This window comes from Barbus barbus (genome assembly GCF_936440315.1).
Source record: "Barbus barbus genome assembly, chromosome: 14".
Taxonomy (NCBI): domain Eukaryota; kingdom Metazoa; phylum Chordata; class Actinopteri; order Cypriniformes; family Cyprinidae; genus Barbus; species Barbus barbus.
The window spans coordinates 15,704,532-15,722,775 of NC_136742.1; positions in this window are offsets into that span (position 1 = coordinate 15,704,532).

Below are 18,244 nucleotides of genomic sequence, written 5' to 3' on the forward strand. Positions count from 1 at the left end.
ATTCATTAAGGTGTCACAGCAGCCCTCCATTACAAACACACGGCTTCCAAAGTGTTCATCTACAGTTATATATTTAGTCTTCCAGTAGATATATAGTGCAGAGGACTGTATTTATCACTGTGATCTGGTTCTGCGTTTAAGGGTGGAGGCCAGACACATGAATTTAGGATCAGGTTCCTTTATGTGACCAGTATGAAATCTGATTTTTGATCAGCAATTCATTCTAAAAATATAATTGAATTCAGACATGTTGATGAGTTTTGCTAAAGGTAGATCACCTTAAAGCAATAGTGTCAAAAGCAATAGTTAAACTTGTAGAATTAATTTAACATGGGTTACAACTGGAATTGTTTTGAAGAAGCCAAAGAGAAAATGGTCCTTGTTTCACAGGGGAGAGCAAGGATTTATAACCCTATTCATTATGTTTAACTGCAGATGTTCTGGTGAATGTGAGATAGAAAAGATATTATCCTTTCCTCAGAATGTATCACGATTGTGTAATCTTGCACCATAACAATCATATGACATCTGTTGTGTTGTGTATCTGTAGTGAATGTAATCACAGAACACTGCAAGGTTTTAAAGACATCAAACTATAAACTTTAACGAGTTCACTAAAAAAAAAAATTCTGTCATCACTTATTTACCTTCATGTTACAAACAACAACAAAAAAATATATTTTGAAGAATGTTTCAATTGTTTTGTCCATACAAGGAAAGTCAATGGGGTCCAAAACATCACAGAAAAGTATATTTTTGCATATATTAATGAAATAAATGGCCATTTGAAGTTAGTCTTACTTAAAGAGAGAACACTTTTTAACACACTTAAGTACACTTTTGAAATGTGCGCTTTGTAATGTCAAATAAAAAAAAATTACTTTAAAGGACATTTTAAATCATTGTTTAAAATAATACTACTTTGCGCTTTAAAGCAGTGTACTTATTTTGATGTATTAACTAACTCACTAAAACACATGTAAAGGACTTTACATTTGAACTGAAGTGTGTAACTTGATATTACATGTAAAGTTACATTTACCATATATTTTTTAAATAATTGGAACTTGATTATTACAAATGTGCAATTGCAAATATATTTAAATACATGACATGCTGTACAAGTTTCAGTAGAAAATGCAATCAAAGTATAATTTATTTTTACCATAAATGCTTATCAGTGCATTCAGTACAGTAGTACAGTTTAACCATATTTTAAAACTAAATTTGGCTAAATGTATTTAATATAATTTTACTATACAGAGTTCTGGCATGAAACTCTAGACGGCGCAGTCCGATAGGTCTAACTCAATCTGACCTAATGACATCATTATCATATCGCACAGCTGATTGGTTCTCTCCTGTTTTGGTATTTGCAGCAGCAGTATTTCTTACATGCTCACCGCAGCATGTTGTGGCTATATTGGCAGTAGCAAGTCTCGGTATGTATGTGTGTGTGTGTGTGTGTGTGTATATATATATATATATATATATATATATATATATATATATATAACATAACATAACATTCGGTTCTCAATCAAGTTTTCATTTGAAGTGTATTAATTCTGTAACAATTGCTCTTTTTTAAAAGTATGCTAAAGTGCATTTCTTTTTAAACTGATATAAACTTTAAAAACTGCGTAAAGCAGGTTTATATATCCTGATCCAAAATGTGACTGACTGTCATTTCAAAGGTTTAATAGACAGTGGAATCGTCATTTAGGAATAAGATTTATTCTATTTATTGTTAATGTTTTAATCGAGATTGCAATCTTTTAAAGATTAATCGTGCATACATATGAGCCTATAGCGTACTTTTGTAGCCTATCATATATTGTACCAGACCTCAAAAGTAACCCGGGCCCAGGCCCCCCCTCTTCCATGACCCATGCTCCAGATTGTTGCCATGGCTGCCACTCATGCTAGATTATTCAAATTCTGTTAGCATTAGTAATCATAAGATTGTTTTGCTGACAATAAAACATATTCCCTTTGTGAATCTGTAAAATCTCTCTTTGCTGTTTCTGGGGTCTTTGGTGACTCAGTTTGATCTGTTTAGTCAGAAGCTGTAATTGTATTTGACAGGATATGACATAGAAAATGTCGCAGATGTGGTTTAATACCTCGGCTTGCAATTTATCAATAGTTAAATAGACGAATTACCGTGACTTAAAAAACCTGATGTGGATCCTGTTGCACTCTGGGAAGTTCAGCGTGTTCATCAGCCAGCAAATACTTCATGTCTGAGTGTCAGGAGATATAGTGACAACAGAGAGAGAGAAATGACACAGGAGAGAAGTTTATCACATTTACTGGTGAGATATTATATGGTAGGCTTCCACAAGCAGTGTGTGTGTGTGTGTGTGTGTGTGTGTGAGAGTGTTTTTGTCTCATATAGACTCTGTCATGGAGTTACACTGCCATCAAGTGTTGATGTGTTGAGCTGCAGTGCAATATGTAAACGCTAGTGGGCATGGTTCTGTAAACCCACAGAGTGGAAACATTTCTCCAGCATATCTCTAATGCTCCCTGAACGCCCTGCTCACACTCCACTGTGGGACATGAATAACCTCACAGATAGGCTCCCAGTCCTGCTGTAAGGAAATGCCTTTAGTTTGATTCTGCTCCAGAAGACTGTCTGAATATGTTTGTGTCTGACTGAGTGAGTGCAGCTGAAAGAGTTTTAAAGAAAGGGGAATGAAAGAGTGTAATCATGTTTGCTTGTGGAACATCCGAGTTAGGAGCGAGCTGACCAATCATAACATTGAATCTGCAATTTTTGTCTGACAAAAAAACTAGACAGTAGATTAATGTCAGTGGCACACACATGGTACTCTAGATAATGGCGGAGAATGGGATGAGGAGGGGAAGAATTGTTGAATAAAGTCGTAATTTTTGTTTACCTTGTGCACAAAAAAATATTCTCGTAGCTTTATAATATTACGGTTGAACCGCTGATGTCATATGGACTATTTTAACAATATCCTTACTGCGTTTTTGGGACTGAAAACATTTCAGTTGCATTGTTCTCTATGGAGGATCAGAAAGCTCTCGGATTTCATCAAAAATATTTTAATTTGTGTTTCGAAGATGATCAAAGGGTTTACGGGTTTGGAGCATAATGAGGGTGAGTAATTAATGACAGAATTTTCATTTTCGAGTGAACTATCCCTTTAAGTACAATTGTAACAAATATTCTAATTTAACTTTTTCTTATTTATTAAATACCTCTGTCTCCTCTCACTTTTGTTTCTCATAAACTGTTCATATTCAGATTATGATCATACAGGTTAAACAGGTTAAATCAATATTTTTTGTTTCTATCAATTTATCAACAATTACCCTCACACACCAGCAGGTGATCGGTAGTTGCGCAAGACAAATGACTAAACACAAGTCAAAAATCAAAACAAAAACAAATGAATCCTGCATCAGTACTTGCAAACATGTAGGAAATAGATTTATTCACATAGTTTTTCGGTCCCATGACTTTCGTCAGACACAGGATCTTATGGATCTTAATTAGAAATGCTACATGGCCATTGTTTCAGTGTGACTCATACTCTCTCTCTCCATCTCCTACTGCTTCTTTTCTGTGGTCAGTGTAAATGGAAGCTAGTAATCTCTAACCTATAACAAACAAAACCAAAACAATTTGACTCATTCTCACAGATCTGAATCTAATGCTGGGAAAAATGGACTCGAAACAAACCACGACCCCTAAAATTAGCATCAGCAGCCACAACATGGAGACTTACCCTAAATTTAATAGGGCTGTTTATTGTGAGGCCATAAAGCTTTTAAATGCCTAGAATTGTCATCTGTAATACATGTTGTGTGTGGTTTGCTGTGACTAGAGAAAGAGCGTTACCATTAAGATCCTTTGATTCTTTCATGTGGAAGACCAAAGAACAACCAAGTACATGAAATAAACAAAGTCTACAAACATTTGCTAAACATCACTCATTTGTGCTGTTTTATAATAGCTGATTAGTCATGTGGTTTCCGTATGATTTTAGCAAACCTTTTTCCCTCCATAGTTTAGTGTTTAATATTTTCAATTATATGTGCTTCATTCCAAAAAAATGTACAAGTGTTATTTAATCTGTGTGCATCAGCATATGGTGAATGCTGAGTGAATTATACAGTCGAGTGTATTGTGTTTTTTAAATGTTATTTGCTTTATTTTACTCTCTTCTGCTAAACACTTTTGCTTTATTAGTAGAAAGATACTATACCTTTTGTTCCCATTTCTGCTAAAAACTGCACATTTACCATCTACAAGTGCTAAACACTATTCTGTACAATTGAAAATCATTGCTTAGTTAGATTAGAATGGCAAAAAATGGGAAAAGTAGCAGTTTATCAACATTAAAGTTAAAGAGAATTTTTAATTTGCAGTATGTAACATTTAAGTGTGTAATTATTGTTGCATGTGTATAGGTGTTTAATTTTGAATAAGTGCTATTGCAGCTGGCCCATAAAGTCATGTTGCTGTAACTCAATCAGTGGGTCGGACTGCAGCCTTATGAATATAGATGTGATGTCTGCCTCCCTCCTCAGATGACCACATTAACCACTATACATCCGCTTAATCTGTACCCATATTCAGTAACCTCAGAAACTTCTTCTCTTTTTTTTTTTATCATCATTCTCAGAGTGTGAACCACATTTTTCAGAAATGTAATTGGTATTACAGAGGGATTTGGAGCTTTGTCCTCTGCTTTCCATGCAAGGATCAATTCAGCCTGTTCACTAAAAAGTCTCTTGAGCGCTGTAAACTAGAGAGACTCACACCTGGACGATCCCACTCTCCCTCCCCGCAGAATGGCTCACTAACGCACCACTGTTTTTCCCATCATCATAATTCTCCATATGTTTCTTATAAGGGCAGCGGTGAGGGGCCAGTGCTAACTGCTATCATGTGCTACAAGTTGTGTTTGGTCAGTGGCTCTAGTTGTGTTACCTACCTCGACGTGCACTGCTCAAATCCCAATAAGCTGACAGCAGTCAACATGAAATCATTTAGAGCTACCAACATTTACCTTTACATTTACATGCACATGTGACAATGCATATATACTGAGATTCAAAACTCTGAGACCACACTGAAACGTTTTGGTTTTCATTTAAACCTAGATATTATCTTTAAACAAAAAAGTTAAAAGATATTTTGAAGGTTGACGGTTGACGGTTGACGGTACTGTGTAAGTCAGTGTCTACCATCAACTGTTTGGTGACCGTCAACATTTTTCAGAATCTTCTGTGTTGTGCTCAACAGAAGAAAAAACTCCTGCAGGTTTTAAATAAGTGCACTGAGAGTAAATAATGACAGAATACATTTTGTATATATTTTTTTCCTGTTCTGTGGGCCCCCTACAAATTTATTGCAGTCCCCTGGGGACTTAAAAACCTCTGGTCTAAAGCACTACACATGTAGCCTTCCCATTGAAGCATGCCCTGTCTGAGGCCTCATGCGGTGCTCTGAAATTTTTATTTTTTTTCGTCTGTTGTGAAACATTACTCTTTCACCATTTTGACCTTTTTTAACGATGTGTAAAAAACAGTCTTGTCAGAAACATGGCCCCTTTCTTTTGCTTCACTATGCAGCATAAAATTCATCGCAATTTTAATTCAAAAATATTTATTTTAGTGATTTCACAGCTCTTGTCCAGGAACTTTTTACCTATTCCTTTTTTTCATTTGTCTCCACAGTTGAAGCCAAGCTTGTCGGTTCTCACCATATCCACTTCTTTTCATTTAAGAACTGGGCACTTTGAGGTGTGACAAATGGAAAGATGAAACATTCCCATAAAAGTCACAGCCCACTGACGGATCCCTTTTTTGTTTTGTTACAGCCCCTTTTCAAGTTAATAGAAAGTCCACCAGCAGCCTCAAAGCTTTCAGCTGATGAGTAACTGGATGGAAAAAAAGGTGACTAAATTAATACTAAAACCTTGTGAAAACTAGCAGATGTGAAATAACTACAAAACATGACTAAGAAAGTTTGACCATGAGGACTAGAGTGGACCTAAGATTGAACATTTATGAAAGACATCGACCTTTGTTGAGGAAATAAGCTAATGTCTCGGTGGAGGGGTTGGACCATGACATCGCTGGACCGGACAGTTGTAATGTCATGGCTAATTGGGCTTTTGTTCACTGGGACAACTTGCCTTGCATTAATAATGTAAGCTAAGATATCTTGGCTGATGTTTCATATAACCTCACGGTTGTCAATTCTCCTGCCAGTCATAAACCGCAGTTCAGTGGTCACTCAGTAGAACTGCAGCAGATGTATTTAACGGGCCTGAGGCGCTGGAGGGACTTTGTTCGATGTGTTTGTGGGAATATGTATTTGTGATTCAGCTGCACATTACCTCAGTCAGGAATAGTATGCCAAGACATAGGTAACAGTCAAAAAGTGTCTCATAAACGGCTCTCTCTATACTATTGCATGGGTCAGAGCCTATTACATTTTACATGGGTATGTGCTTGTTTGTGTGTGTGAAAGAGGAGAAAGTGATTGTATGGGGGTGGGTATAGGGGACGTTCACACTGAATGCGTTCTTGTGTTGAAAAACTTGAGAAACAGCGCTGAAATGGAGTGCTAATGCATGAGGACAACAACAACAACAAAAAACTCACATTTAGTGCAGGTTTACATAGAGAATAAAAATAATTTTTATTCCGAGCCAGTAGCCACATGGGTAGCACTGCAGGTAACTCAATTGTCTTTTCCAAACCCGTCCCCCTTTTCTCTAACTTGGCCTCCTTATCTGCTCTCCATAATGTCCTGTATAAACAAAAATATATCTAAAAAAGTTTTTAAGTAGCCAAATATATTTTTATGTTCAACAGAGTAGAACATGTATTTGGCCATCATTGTACTGCACATCACTGCATTTACAATATTTTGTGGATAAGCACCATTTTTTAAATGTGTGTCAATTTTTAAAAAAAGTTAAAAATGAGCCTAGAGTGGCTCAATACAATTTGTGAAAAGGCTTACGTATTACACACGTAAGGTGGCAAATTTGTAGGAATTCGTACGAAGGACCACACCTAACCCTGCCCCTAAACTTAACAGTCACAGAGATCGGACGAATTAGCCACCTCGTAAAATATGTACGAATTGGACATGAGATAGAATGCCAAACTTCATCTCACATCAAAAAACGTTATAAACCTCAAAATTATCAGGAAATCAGCTGGGCATTGTTGTTGTTATAGATTTTTATATATAATTGTATATATAGTTATATTATTTCAATTTTATTATCTTATTTCCAATTACCGACATGAAATCACCATTACTCTTTTAGTCATCACTTCTGTTTTTAATTTTCTGTTCTTGTCCTCTTTTTTCTTTGTATCATTCTGACTATCCCCTCTTCTTTCCTCTCCTCCCTTCATGATTTTTATATCACTGGTGATTTATATTGTGTGGTGTGGTCACCTGTAACCTGTCTGTGTGTGTGAAGTGATAAATGAATGTGTTAACACTCGACTTCAGGGTTCAGCCCAGTTTTCAGACTCCTTTTGGAGAGAAAGAGCTCATAGCCAGCCAAAACACAACTCACTCAACACATCTCACAAAACACAACCGGGACACATCAAATGCCCCTTCACGGAGAGATTGAGAGTTTGTGTGATAAAGTAGAAAATGGAGGGGGTTAGGTAATGCGCAGAAATATTTCAGGTGAATGAAATGTTGACCGAGTTCAAAAAATGCTTTAAAATGAGAGCATATATCTAATTACGGGAGACGAGAGGGCCGATCCATCATGAGTATCAATGATATCATGCACTTTATTCTCATGCAAGCCAGAGAGGCCCACTGCTTCATGAAGAAGTATGTTGTCACACCAAATCTAAAAGTAAATGTGTGTGAAAAATGTGTAAAAGGTTCTAGTGGCAGAGAGGCCACTCTAAAGGCAGGAAATGCGTCTCTAGTGGCCATTAGCTTGTGTTTTTAAGAGCTGACTGTAGATCTTTAAAGGCTTTGATGCTCTGAATGCTGCACTTGGCCTCAGGTCTAAATGGGTTCATCACATGCTGAACCACAAAAATTCAACCTCTCAGGTTCAAACTACGGCTCCCGTTAAGGCTGCTCACCACTGACCAGCCATGCACTACCAGTAACCTGTTACATAAGCATCTCTGAGCATCTCACAGAATCACACACACAAAAAAGTTCTGTGTTATAGAACATTTAGTTTAAGGGTTATAATTAACTTTTAAACTATTAAAACTTTTTTTAATTGAAATAAAGCTAAAATAAATAAAAGAAAAAAAATCTAAAATAAATAAAATATGAATAATAAACGAAAAACTAAACAAAAATAAGAACTGTTGCCTTAGCAATTAAAACAGGTCGAAGCATTAAATTACTAACTGGAAATAAATAAAAACAAAAACTGAAATAAAAATAAATTAAACCTAAAAACGACAATAAAATTTATAAAGAAAACCGAAAATATAATTTTTTTTTTGAAAATATTGATAAAGACTATAATGGTATATAAAATTATATTTAAATAACATTTGTATTTAGTCAAAGATTTATCTGTGATTAATCAGTGCCGATAACAGCTTTTAGAATATTTGATATCAGAAAACAAATGTGTTTGATATTTCATACAATTAAATAACCCAGCACTGTGTAAAATATGGATGATATGGATGTTTATACCCAGCGGTTGGGTTACTGCCCAGAAGGTTGGGTTAAACATTTAACCCAACTGTTGGTTGAAAACATTTTTTGTTTTTCCAGCTAAATGTATCAAAGAAGTCAGATTGCATTTAATTTGGTTATTACTAGCATTTTGGTTAACACAATAAACTGGACAGATTTCATATATTTTGGACTACTGTGTCCTCTATGGGTCTGAAATACATTTTTAACATATTCAACAATGTATTGATTTTCAAAAAAGTATTGTCTCAAATTATTTATTGCAGTCATCCTCTAGTATTTGGACATTTGATTAAAGGCTGGTGCAGTGCTTTCATCCTTAAAGGGGTCATATGATGCGATTTCAAGTTTTCCTTTCTCTTTGGATTGTTACAAGCTGTTCGTGCATAGATAAGATCCCTGAAGTTGCAAAGACTAAAGTCTCAAAACCAAAGAGATATTCTTTATAAAAGCTAAGACTCGTCCACGCCCCCCTTAAACGGCTCATTCAAATACGCCCCCACATGTCTACGTCACGTGTGGGAAGATTTGCATAACACCGCCCAAATGTTTAGCAATGAAAGAGAGCGCCATGTCCTGGAAATGCTGTGTTTCGTTGCGAAAGCAAAAGTACTTTGTTTGGGCTTCCAAAAGAGGACACAACTAGAAATCAGTTGATAAATGTAAAAACTTACAACACTGTTCCAGAACAGTTCAACCCAAATATTAGAGTGTGTGCAGCGCATTTTACAGAGGACTATTTCCTGAACCTGGAGTAGCCTGCAGTTTCTATAAAGTGGGGCAATTCCAACTTTGCAAGAACAGTCTGGCGCTTCTGACTCACAGACTGTAAATACGTTTTCATATTTAAAGAATTTGCCACTGACGATTCAAACGTGAGTTTTGAGCAATAAAAAGACAAGTCGTTATAATCAGTAATTATGTCCCCACTGGATGCAACAAATGCCTCGTTTTTAATGGGTTTTATGGTTTTTTGTGTCATCGCGCCGGGACACGGCATCACAATACGGTAAGGGGCTTGAGATGCTTGAGATGCTTGAGATATTTGGCAATCACAACACACTGGATACCTGGCCAATCAGAGCATGTCTCGCTTCTCAGAACGATGAGCTTTGTAAAAATCTATGCGTTTCAGAAAGGTGGAGCATAGAGGAGCAACAATAATGTAGCCTACAGTATGTGGAAAATAATGTGTTTTTTTAACCTTAAACTGCATAAACACATTGCATTAAACCAAATACACAAAATAATGTTCTTTTTAGCAACGTCATATGACCCCTTTAAAGAAGGGCTTTGGTAGGAAGATTTGATGAAAGATCTGTTGATGGATGCCCACTTGAACTGATATATGCATGGCAGTCGGAGGACATCTCTAAACACACTTATATATTTTACCCCCTCCTTCAACACAGTGTCGGGAAAGTACAGTAAGTTACAGGCCCCTGCAGAGCTTACCTCCAGTGAACAAGCAAGAGGTATCTGTGGTTACCTTCTCCTGCCTCTCAAACCACAGCACAACTGGATAAACATTCCACTGGATATGTAACGGAGCGTCAGGGCCTGATCAGCCCAGATGCCTCTGACCTACACCAAACCACACCAAGCTTTTCCAACTGACCCCTGTTAGAGCGTTTTGCCTCAGTTCAACTCAGCAGACCAGTTGGATGTTTGGGTGTAGGAACACTCTGGGCTGCTGTTTTCATCATGGAGATCCCAAACGTGCGCCCTGGAAGGATATTTCTACAGACCTCCAGGGAAAAGGCAGGAACACAAACAGAGACGATAAAAGGGGCAATTTCAGACTGGCACAGGGGTGAGTGTGATCACCTGAACAGCCCTCTGAGGAGACTCCAGAGGAAGAATCGTCTGTTTATCTTGCCAAACACTGGATTACAACATGTAACATTAAGAAATGTTCAACATTTTCAATCCGTTCCAAAATAAACTGTGGTTTGGAGCATCTAACAGCCACACTTCTCCACATCTCTTTGGCTTGTTTCAGCAGACATATTCATATTTCCAAATGTCTTGTAGGCTAAAGAATTTAGCCAAATGCATGATCCAGTACACGGCTGACGGAAAACCTGCCAAGTTAAACAACATATCATAAAATCAATCTCTGCTGGTGTTACAATGAAAAATCCTAGTTAATAGGCATGAAATTGTTTTTACAGCAACAGGAAAACACTGGATATAATGAATCTGTAAGACTAATGGATCTGCACATGCCTGCAGACATAACTACTGAAATTCATCAACAAAAGCCAGATGTGAGAGGATGATATGCCTTACAACACTTATTGAAGTTCAATTTCCTTTTATTTTAAAATATTAAAATTGTTTTTAAATAATAATAAGCATATTATTATTAATTTATGTAATTAATCATTCATTTAATATTAATAATAAATTATATTAATGATGATGGTTATGACTATTATTGTTGTCGTTAATGTAATAATAATAATAATTATTATTATTATATAAACAATACTGGTATTTTTTATTATTATTATTATTATTATTATTATTATAAAAGATACCCTTTGGCAGTCTGATAAAATAATGAATGATTTTAAAAAAATGTGGTAGATCCTGCATACATGTTACTTCAGAAGAACGCTAATATGCTACTCCAAACATGCACTGCATTGACTGTGCAATTTCAGTGTTGGGGAAAGTTACTTTTAAAAGTAATGCATTAAAATATTGCATTACTCCATAAAAATTTTACTAATTTCATTACTTAGTTACTATTTATTGATTTATTAGATAGTCATCCGCTACTTTTACGTTTCTGAGCTTGTATTTTTTTTTTTACTACTACAGCTTTTTGCAACCAGTTTTGCACTAATAACAGAACCTTTATGTCATTTTTCAAAACTCTAGACACATAATTCACAACAGATTATCAAAATGCACATTTTTCAAAACACAACACTTTTTCCAAATGCTTAGATACAATACACATGAGCCAAAGACCTTTTGTTCATTGAGCTAAAATCACCAGTTCAAAATGACACAACTCAACATCAAAGTATTACTTTTTCAAAATACAACTCATGCATTGCATCTGAATTGAGTCTTTATTCGTTTCATTACAATGATCTAACTATCAATTGATACAACTACTCAAAATGCTACATAACTGTTGCATTACTCTTGAAGCATAGTTTTTTATGGAAAATTATGAACAACACTACGAAAGTGAAGCAACAGAAGACTGAGTATGTTCAGGTATAATCAGTTTCAAGATGCCTGTTGTTGGGAGAGAAAAAAATCAAAAAAATTCTATATCATTGTTATCAGTATTTGTTTTTCCGACAGTAAATATCTTTTTAGAGGGTGATAGAGCTGGAAGCTGATGAAAACCATTCATATTTTTGGATGAGGCAGGCCAAGAAATGGAGGAGAGTTTGACCCCCATTGAATGTGATTTTGAGGGGCCCCATAGCAAAATCAGTGCAATGGGCCCAGAATTCCTAGGGACAGGACTGAGAGCAATCACGATTTCAGGATCATCCACAGTTTATCACCTTGTATTTACCTCCATACTCTCCTCTCCTTACTGTAACCTGAGTGAACAGTTTTTTTCAATTGCAAACAAGCATTGTTCAATACTGAAGGCACATTTTCAAAACTGTTCACACATTCAGCGATACAAAAGTCTATGCGGACCAAACTGTGAATCATTTTTCAAATGCATGCAATGACATCATTTTTCAAAATCCACAAACTCTTTTGTCATACATACTCCACAACCTGCAAAGTACTGTACATTTTCAGCACACATTTCAGATGCTAACACACTGCTTTCAAAACTGATAAAAGAACATTCAAATCAGAACAATGGCAAACTGTCCATTTCTGCAGGAATTATATTGAAATATAAAATTTTAGCAGAATATTTATTATGAAATTGAATAACAATTATTCCAAACACAACTAAATGCAATTTCAACTGAAAGGCAAGCCAGATGTACTATTTTTAGTCTTTTCTTCTTCTTCTTTCTTTTTTCTTTCTTTCTTTTTGGTTATCTTTTGATAAATGGATGGCTTCGGAATTATTTTGTTTGGAAACATGAATCAAGGAAGACACATTAGTGGGGAAAAAAGAGTGGCAGAGAGAGGGAGGACTAGAACCCTCACAGTACTGAACATCCATCCATCTATTCCATTCATTTTCCTAGCGCTTGTCCTCTGAAGGGTCAGGAGGCTGGAGCCTTTCCTGGGTCATAGGCAGGAATACAGTCAGTAAAATGAAAAGATGTTATTCTTATCCTAAAATGAAATACTTATGTGACAAATCATTCAAACTTCAAAGATAAAAGTTCATTGTTTCTGTAGTGCTCCCTGTTGTTAGTATGTTTTTAGATCAGTGTATTATGAATGAAATGTATGTTTTTTTGAATGAGAATTATTCAATTATCCCAGTGTTATTATGAAACAAACTTATTTTGAGACCTGTATGAAGTGTTTTGTTGGTCTGAGTGCATTTGGAGGTGAGATGAACCGTTGGGCCAAGATTCATGTTGGTAATGCAGACTGTATGAACAGTTTTGAAAATGTGGTTTCAGTATTGAATAATGCTCGTTAGCAATCGAAAAAAACTGGAACATTTTACTGTAGACCTAATGTAGTTTTTCTTATCTTTTTTTTGTATCAAATTTTTTCTTATTTAAGGTTTTTTGAAAAACCTGTTGTGTTGATTATTTCATCAATATTTTTCAAATTTTGTTTACTGTAATGATTCCAGTGTCTGTACCTTTCTCTCTAGTCTATTACAATGATGCATGAATGTGTAGAACCATAATGAAATCTGCATCATGTGTTTTGAACAACTATATTTAATGATTGTACTAACAACTAAACAGTGAAACTATTGGTATCTTGTGTGTGGGTGATCTAATGTAATGTTCCTATGACTTTTCATAAAAAATGAGTATTAACCAATGCATCTGCAAATGCAAGGATTCTTCAAAGATATGAACGCAAAATGCAAAGTTTTGAACAAGTTTTAGCTTGTGTTACAAATAATGACTGTTTTGAGTTTTGTGTCTAGAGTTTTGAAAAATGACATGATGGTTCCGTTAGTGCAAAAATGATTGTAAAAACTGTAACAAAAAACCCAAAAGTTATATTCTTGGTAACTGTAAAGGCCCTTATTTGAAAAAGTAACTCAGATATTTCTTGTAAATTTAAAATGCATTAAGTAAAGCATTACTTTACTAGTTACTTGGGGAAAGTAATTTAATTTCATAATCCATTACCCCAACGCTGGCAATCGTCATTTGAAACTTGAATCTTCTTCTGAAGGTTAGATTGATAATGCTGATGGTCTATATTATCCAAGGATGAACGCTTGTTTCCGCAGTAAACGTGTTCTGTGCCCTCTTACTCAATCTGAAGCGTTAGTGCATCTATCTTCATGCCATTCTCTTTCTTTAAGTCTCTCTCCAGGCAAAAGCCCAAGAGATGCTGCCAAGCTTTGCAAATAAGCTTGACCGAACAACTCTGCTCATTAGCATGTAGCAATTTCCTAGTGTTAATTAGCAGCTGTGAACCATGACTCCACACTATTGCTGGCATCACCACCAGGACTCAATGAACTCAGGCAAGCTAACAATGAAAACTGTCCAGCATTCTAAAACACTGTAATCAACAATCTATAAGTGTGCAAAAAGATACACCTAATTTTGTGGTGCAACTATTACATATTATTCAAAAGATTGTTACTATTTATCTTTCTTGAAGTCTCCTGCTCTCAGTCTTTCTCAGTCAGTTTGTGGATAAGACTAATTCAATTACACACTCTCATATGCATTCATCTCTGACTGAACTTGAACTTGGAGACTCAAGGAAAAGCCTCAGACTTTCATTCCCTCTCCACCCTTTCTCTCTCGTTCTATTTCTTTAAAGAGAACACAACCTATTATTTATCATAATTCTATGACTATTTTCAGTCTCATTCTGTAAACTTTAGACTCTCGTGGTTCATGCAATGAGCTGAGGAGTGTCTCAAACTTAACGCAAGGTCTCCACCTAGTGGCTCAGCATGATTTACTGTAACTCTTATAGTTTTTAGAGCACAATTCAAACCAATGCTTCCTCAATGATCTTCAGTTAACATAAGAAACGGTCTGATAGTCTTCATACCCTGTCTGTGAAGAACTGTTTCTGGAAAAGGTATATGATGAATTATATTTCCTCACAAATGTTTTGGCCATAGGCTATATGTGTACATTCGCAGTGTAGTTTAGAAAAATGTATGTGAACTCCAACATATCAGTGTTATTTTATGACTAATTTATGTACAGTTCCTGCAGCTGCAGTTGAATTTTTTTTTTTTTTTTTTAATCTTCCAGTGTTTATCCAAACCAATGAAACTTTGAATGATGAAGACATTTTAGCATATACTGCTTTTTATGCATGCAGGCTTTAGACTTCTCTAACCTTGGTCTGCTGGAGGTCTCAGATCTCAGTCTGCTTCAGAGGACAGTCCAGGTCTGGCAGCAACTGCACTCAGAATAACTGCTGGTTGGGGTATTTCTAGGACACGGAGCAAAATACAGCATCTGTTTATTTCAGGAAAATGTTAAGTATAGCCATTGAGTATGAGTTCATGCTGCACTGGTCTGGATTACTGATGCCTGCTTTATAATTTGTTGGTATGACTTGGCCTTGCAGTCATTCTACAATTACACTCCTCGCCATCCTCTCATCCTGTCTCATCCTTTAACAGCAGGAGTTTATCCGATGCCATAGCAACTATATAATTATGCTTTTATTTGTAGTCAGCAGCAAACAGATGCTTGTCTCTGTACACTGTAAAAAAAAAATAATAATAATAATAAGTTGCGCCAATTTCAAATTTTAAGCCAACCAGCTTCAGCAGAATTTTGAGTTTTCTCAACTTGTTGTTTTAAGTATATACAACAAAAAGTTGAGAGAACTCAAAAATCTGCTGAGGCTGGTTGCCTTAAAATTTGAAGTTGGCTCAACTTTTTTTTTTTACAGTGTAGCTGGTGTGCGTGTGTGTGGGGATGCTGTATGGTTAAGAAGGTCTCATTGAATCCACTCTCCTTTTTTTGATCTTTCTCTGTTTTTTATTACAGTGAAGTCAAGTGACATACTGCCAAGTATGGTGACCCATACTCAGAATTCGTGCTCTGCATTTAACCCATCCAACGTGCACACACACAGCAGTGAACACACACACACCGTGAACACACACCTGGAGCAGTGGGCAGCCATTTATGCTGCGGCGCCCGGGGAGCAGTTGGGGGTTTGGTGCCTTGCTCAAGGGCACCTCAGTCGTGGTATTGAGGGTGGAGAGAGCGCTGGACATTCACTCCCCCCACCTACAATCCCTGCCGGCCCGAGACTCGAACCCGCAACCTTTTGGATTACGAGTCCGACTCGCTAACCATTAGGCCACGACTTCCCCTTACAGTTGAAAATTCATACTTTAAAGGAACGCAAGTAATGTTTTGTTTATTTTGTGCTGTCTTGAAGTTACACTGCTACAAGTGTCATTGTAGAAATCATTGTAGTCAGCCATGATTCATTTATTCTGTGGGGAAAAAAAAAAAATCCAATAAAAGAGAGTTACCGAGATAAAGTGAGTAATATCTGGCTGGTCATGTGATCTCAACATGGTAACCTGTATGTAAAATCAAACAGCTTTTAGTTTCTAACAAGAACCAAAACTATTAAAAAGAACTTTTGTTAATTGAAATAAAATGAAAAATAAATATTACTTGAAGAACATATAAAAAAAAATGTTGCCTTGGAAACTAACTGAAATTAAATAAGTTGAAGTACAAAATCACTAAAATAAAAATTAATTAAAGCAAAATACAAATATTCAACAACAACACCAAAAAATTTATACAAATAAACATAACTAAAAACAAACAAACAAAATAATTTCAAATAAATTCAAAATATTAATAAATAATATAACAATATTTAAATTATTTTATTTTAAGCTATTTATTTGATCCTACATTAATTATTTAATTAGGATGCTTTTATTAGGATGCTGAAGTTGCAGAGTGTACATTATTTTTAAAATGACTTTTCAGAAGAAATCACTTTTTTATTTACTGATTGGAACTTTTATATTATCCCAGTTTCCATGGAACAATGGATGCATAATAAAGCTGTATTCTCCTCAGTTTAGTAGGATGTGAGTGACCTCTAGTGGAAGTGGAAGACGAGTGGACGTGGGTACAGACAGAATAATGTATTTAGACTGCTCACATTATAATGACGTCAGCATAACCCATCTTTTATGTAACCTTGGCTTCCTTTATATATTCTATTATGACTAGGAAAACTAAGTAATAACATACATACATTAATGGTATGAACACTGAGTCATTTTTTTGGGTTTTATTACATGCACTCGGTTATTTTCATACAGTAAAATAATTTATCTCTGTTTAACAATTTAAAAATGATTCACACTCACACATATCTGTATGTTTAGACAAATTTATTAAATGATTTGAGTAAACATGACAAAATTAGGAGAACAGACTGAGCACCTTAAATTTATACTGTAAGATTGAGGTTTTGAACAGCTTAAAATATCAAAACACTGCAGTCGGATTCTTTTGTACCGAAGTTAAAAAAAAAAAAAAAAAAATAGCACCAACATTAGGAAAAAATTTAATTGACATTAAAAGTGGCCTTAAAAAAATACATTCAATGCATTCTGTAAAAGATTATGTACTACACAGAAGAAACTCATTAATGACAGTTCACTAGAAACACTTCACATACAGCACTTATATTTAGAGTGATGACAAAAATACAGATCTCATTGCAAAAGAGCCAATTAATATTCTCCAGGCAATCTGAATTACAAAAGTGCTGGTGTGCAGGTGTGACAACAGATTTTCTATTTCCTACTGTATAGATAAAAATCACATAAATATATATGAAAACACTGCATCCTAAAAAATAGAAAGAATAGCACCTTAAAGGACTTGTCCAGCTATCACAGACAAACAGAGCACCTTAACAAGCACATACACCACCATTCAAAAGTTTAAAAAAATATTAATTAAAAAAATGGTAGCGTAATGTGCAATGGTCCTGTTAGACTCACTGAGTAAAATGTTAACGTTTAGAGAACTGTTCCCTCACTTTGAGTCACAGATCAGTACAATCCATATTCATGGTGCTGATCTAATATAATTAAGGTTTAACTGGCAAGTCAAGTCAAGTGCAGTCCAGTCAAGTGCAGTCCACTCAGAAAATGTTAGTTTGGAGCTTGTAAATAGTGCTTTCTGTTTAAAAATGACTAAATGACAAAAAAGTACTGAGTCACTATTAAAGGTAATTGTTTTCCACTTTAGTTTCTAACTCATCCCACACATAGAAAAAAATATGTTAAAACTGGAAAATAAATCTGTTTTGATAAATCTGTTTCTGTTTGGTTCTGTATCCAGCGTGAAGTGAGGTCAGGTATCAAATTTTAAAGTCGATTACTTGAGAGACGTCCAGGGGAAGGGCTTCGACTACGACTGGGAA